Genomic DNA, 5,466 nt, shown 5'->3' on the forward strand with positions numbered 1-5,466 from the left:
TCTCGGGTCAAGTTTATTCGTCGGTAATCTAATGTTTTAGCTAATAATTTAGCTAAGTCTTGTTTGGGGTGTAATGGTATTTGTGTTTTCACTTCTACTCCGGAATGTGTCCGAGAAACTCTTTGTAATTATGTTGCTTGATTAATAAAGTGCCGATGTTTTCTCAAGAAAAAAAATGGCGAGTCGCACTTCTTGTGAACAGGGAGAGCAGGGTGCAAGACTTTCTATCGTCTCGCTTAATGCGATACATTGTCACCGCGTCCGACGCACGGCCTACAGTTGATGTGACACGACGAACCACGATCTTTTTGTTCCAGAGTAATGAAATCGGCGCTTCCTGGGCTTAGTAATGGGCTTGGCAGGATGTGTAAGAAAGAAGGTCCTGGCGGTACGGTGGTGCCACCAGTCATTTGGGCCGTTTTGATTTTTGCTTGGACCACGCTTATCCTCGGAAAGAAAAAAACAAAACGTTATATAAGGGCATGAGCAATGGAAGCATCACCATACGGTAGCCTCAGTGCTTCCAGCAAGGAAAGAGACGATGAGACTACTGTCACAGTTGCTCTTGCCCAACGCAGGCAACACATTTGGACCACCATCTACTTTTCCTCTCAAACTTTCTCCTTCTTCTTTGTGAGAAACAAACCATGATGACTAGCGGTCCCTACACAGGATTCCTGCCTTTTTACCACTTTCTCATGCTTTTGTCAGGCAAGAGGCTGCCTCTTCTGCAGGAGGCCGTTCCGGCCTGCAAGCAGCAGGTTTGGCTTAGCTGGACAGAGCAGGTCGACGTGGAGAGCCGGGCATCTGTCCATGGTGGAGCGATGGCCATGCCCTAAGGTGCCATCGCTCGGTTCAAAGGGTTTCCCCTCGTCTGGATCTCAGCCGCCGCACCCGAAACACGCCCAGAGCGCCCTCTGGATCTGGCTGACGCACGAAGTGGCTCAAAGCAAAGAGCGCGAAGGAGCGCCCTCCGGATCTGGCTGACGCACGAAGTGGCTCAAAGCAAAGATTGCGAAGAGCGCGAAGGATTTGCAGATACTCCGTAAAATCACTTTATGGAGTCTCTGCCAATTCTTCGTGTTCTTAACGTCTTCGCAGTTTATTGCGTATCTTCAATGATTGACATCGGTTTGGTACTTCGTATGTGAAGCTTTTTTGACATCTGTTTTATGAATTTTTGTGTTTTTGTGGTCTAGGTTTGGTCCATGGAGAATGAGTCAAGATAAGGCCGAAAGATTTTTCCTCGCAATGGTGTCTGCGCAAGTCCTAATTTTTTTTTGGTCTCGTCGTTTCAGGTATGATAGGTAGTTTTTTTTTTGTGTGTGTGTGTGTAGAAATCCGCTTGTCATTCTTTAGTCCCCCGATTCTAACTTGAAAGGGGATTTTGGATTTGGTATTGCTGAACATTTTTTGACACTATTTTGTATCGAATGTTCTCCTATTGCCAGCCTATATGGGAAAAATTTGGTCATAGACCACACTTTACTTCCCTATTTGATGATTTGCTCCTTGTGTACCCGGGGCAAATCATCAAACCCGGAAGTAAAATGTGGCAAATGACAAACCCCCCATGGGTGGGCTGAGTTTGTATCAACAATCTTCTCCTGCTATCAATTCCAAATAGCCGTTTAACATCTTAGCTACCTTTTTTTTCCTCAGTAATCGACCGATCCCACCAGAAGGTTGGACGCCGACCCGCATTGGATCCCTATATACAAAAGCAGCTGGCTAGAAAACGGGGGGACGAACAGAGCCTGCCTAGCAAAAAAAGCCGCCGCCGCCCCCAGCCCTCAGCCCTCCCCCCTCCTCCTTCCTCGTGCCGCCCGCAGCAGCCGCTCCCGTGATGGCGAAGAAGCGAAGCTCCAACAAAGGAGGGCGACGGGGCAAGAGAGGTGGTGCCCCGCCAATGCTGGTGCGCCGCGTCGTTTTGTGGTACCCATCTCCCCACGTCTTCTCTTGTTTTGTCCGGTGCTCTGATTTGATTTGTTTTATCAACTGAACCCTGATCGACGATTTTATCTCCTGTGTCTGTCCTGTACCTATATCCCGCCTGGTTGAGGATTTGATCCTTGTATTAGTTTAAGGTCCGAACAGTTGTGCCATATGCATGCAAGGTGTTTGGATTCTTGTGTGCATGCAACCTATTCGGCGATTTGCGCCTTTGCTGTTTGGCAGTGTGCGCGCGCCCAGTCTGGTCAACTATTTCATTCATTTACAATTTAAATGAACCACAGATTTCTAGACGAACAGGTAGAATTGGCCATCTGAGCAATACGGCTCAGTCAACTGAACATGGCAATTTGGCATTCTTGTTTTCCATGCTAGTGATCCATGGCAACAGGAATGGTGACAAGTGACAACACTTATGTTTGCCATGCACGCATGCACCATGCTGCTCCCCTTCCCTTTATAGTACTACAATGCATTGTTTTACAATGTACCAATCTTTTCTGCCCGGCTTTATTCCACCCTAAACATGATAGAAGAAAAGAGGGTCCTAGTAGCAGTAAAGAGTCAAAATAAAGAACATTTCGGTCGTGGTGTTTAAGTTCGAGTCGACCCCTGCGTGGTACAAATATTTCCAAGTGACTGCAGCGATTTGGTTGTTTATGGTTTGGCTCGAAAGAGCCAACATTGTTATTTTGCTAGTCATATAACACAGGGACTCATGTTTGCTGGATAAAACTGGTACATTTTGTCATTTACACAACACTATTGTTTTTCCTGGATGAGAAGGATTTTTTTTTATCAACTGTACCTTGTTCGACAATTGCTTCCCTGTGTCCGGTACCATCACCCCTGTGTTTGAGGATTTGATCCTTGCTAGTTTAACTTCCCAACAGAAGTGGCACATGCATGTAAGGTGTTTGGCTTGGACTGTTTCATCCATTTAGAATAGAATGAACCACACATTTGTAGCGACAGGTATAATTGTCCATCTAAACAAGACGGCTCGGTCAACTGAACATTCTTGTTTTCCACGCCAGTCATCCATGGTAACAGGAATGCTGATAAGTGATAAAACTTGTGTATGCCACATGTACCATGCTTTCCTTCCTTTATACTACTACTACAAAGCATTGTCTGCCTGTCTTCATTCCAGCCTAAATGTGATAGAAGAAAAGAGTCAAACTAAAGAACATTTCGGTCGTGGTGTTGCATACCATCACGTTTAAGTGTGAGTCGACGCCTATGTGGTGCACATATTTGCAAGTGGCTGCCGTGTGTTTGTTGGTTATGCTTTGGCTCAACAGAGTCAACACTGCTAGTAATATAGCACAGGGACTCACTATTGTTTGCCGGATAAAATTGGTACATTTACACAACACTATTGTTTTTCCTGGGTGTGCACTGATCAGTTTCCCGAAAAACATATTAATGTGCACTCACTATTTTTCTTGTGCACATAACACTTGTTTTTCCTGGTGTGTTGGTGGTACATCAGAGTACATAGATTCTCCTGGTTACACGGTTGAAAACTTGGTTTTCTTTTTTCCTTTTTCAGTTCAACGAGCAAAAGAAGTTTAACGTTCCTCCAAGCTGCAGGAGTGATGACCCTGAGGTAAACAGATTGAACGACAACTTGGCTGTCTACTACGGGGCCATGGCAACCTGCAGGGAGAACGTGCACGCTCTGCTGGTGGAAGAGCTCCAGGACAGTAACGTGGGTCTGAAGCAAGCTGAGGCAAGGTATGAGGGAATGAAGGTGACCGCGCGCAGGATGGCACAAATTACAAATAGGCTGGGCAAGCCGATGCCTTTCCCTTCCCACTTTAAGCATGCCGTGAAGCTGTAGATTAGTTGGAAGTATGAATGAGGTGAGAACGGTACGAGAATTCTGTTCTGTGGACTGTTAAATTGGGAGTAGACTGTTAACTTGGGAGTATGGATGACCGGAGAGGAATTCTGTTCTGTAGACTGGTTGCATTTGAACTTTCAGCATTTCTAGAGAACCAATATGATTGGATTTTGTGATATAAAATTCGGCAAGTCTGGTTGGATTCTCGATTGGTTATTTTTGCCGGCACTCTTTCCACTCTAAAAATACTACTGCATATATCTCCCTTGTTCATACGGGCATTTCCAGGATCGTCCGGATGGTCTACCCAGATGACTAAACGGAGAGCGTTTTCTTTCGGCTGAATCGTCCGGACTCCGTCCTGGACGTCGGAGGCTGCTCTTTGCTCAGCCGCTATTTCAAAAGATCAAAAATCACTATAGGTTCTATTACTTGTGCTGGCACCAGCTTTAGTCCCTATGGTTACAAATACCCGAAATATAGTCATCAAACATGCTCTAGAGGGTCATCTGCGGTCCATTATACGGTTTTGTGTACGTATTCGCTGATCTGGCCTTCGTCAACCTGTGCCACGCGTGCGCTGACTGCTATCTCCTCTCATCCGCCTGAATACGCAGGAAAGCAGGGGTATTTTTACAAAAACGCCAGAGAACAAAACAGTTGCCCCCACCGCACCTGACCGAGCTCTCCTCCCCCCTCGCTCTTCTCTTCGTCCGAGATCATGGTGGGACGTGACGACGAGATCGACGCGCGGTTTGCATCCTCTGCCGCCGGAGAAAGAACTGCGTGGCCCTTGTCGCCCTGAAGACCCTAGATAATCCTCCCCATGGCCACGGCTAGGCTGCGATCCCCGTCGGCGTTCACCATACGTGGGATCCTCCAACGTCACTCCTCCGCGAGACCCGCCATCGCCGGCGAGCCCCCGCACGCCGTCTCGGGTTCCTCCCCACCACCTCCTGCCCCCGTGGTCGCCCCCGGTGTGACAATGGCTAGATTTGATCCGCGTGGTGCTGCCTAGCTTCGAGCTGAGGCGTGTGACGCGATTTTGCCGCGTGGTGGTCGCTCTCCTAGTGCGATTAGGTGCTACGATTAGTGAATCGCTCTTCCTGCTCCCGATGGCCACGACCGCCGGCCAGACTGGAGCTGCAACCGAGGCGCCGACGCCGTGCCGGAACCCAGCCGTGCTCGGCTCAATGGAGAACTTCAGCCAGTGGAAGGAAGCCAAGCCCCACACCGCCGTGACCAAGGATTCAGAGGAGGAGAACTTGGTCACGCTCTCCGACCCAGTGACGGCCCTGGCCATAAAGCAAGAAAAGCCGGCGGTGAGCTCGGACTACACCCGACTCGCTCTGGACGACCATGTCCTCTGCCACATGACCCTCCGTGCGTGCAGAAGGCCCGCCTCACGCTCCGGAGGTCCTCGTCGACGATTGCATGGTCCACCCTCGTGAAGTTCCGGTGGTTGCCGCCGTCGGCTGTCCGCCTCCGCCCCCATGCTGCTTCGCTGAGGCTGCTTTCCCTCGGTCTAGTGGACGATGTTGTTGCTGCTTCTGCCGTCATCCTCTCCTGCATCTCCTCGCCGACGCACCCTCCCATGCTGCTTGCGTCGCCCCTGCTCGACATGGCCCAGGCCATCTTCCCTTATGCTGCTTGCCCCAATATGA

The 5,466-nt window shown here is 49.1% G+C and overlaps 1 long non-coding RNA gene across 1 annotated transcript; it reads left to right on the forward strand.

The window, feature by feature from the left end:
- The first annotated feature begins 880 nt into the window (after positions 1-880).
- On the forward strand, positions 881-3,993 carry LOC119335742. The gene is made up of 3 exons (XR_005162005.1): positions 881-1,298; positions 1,663-1,935; positions 3,509-3,993. It is a non-coding gene; the product is annotated as an uncharacterized LOC119335742 (long non-coding RNA).
- The last annotated feature ends 1,473 nt before the right edge of the window (positions 3,994-5,466 follow it).

The sequence above is a fragment of the Triticum dicoccoides genome, chromosome 7B, assembly GCF_002162155.2.
Source record: "Triticum dicoccoides isolate Atlit2015 ecotype Zavitan chromosome 7B, WEW_v2.0, whole genome shotgun sequence".
In the NCBI taxonomy this organism is placed as follows: domain Eukaryota; kingdom Viridiplantae; phylum Streptophyta; class Magnoliopsida; order Poales; family Poaceae; genus Triticum; species Triticum dicoccoides.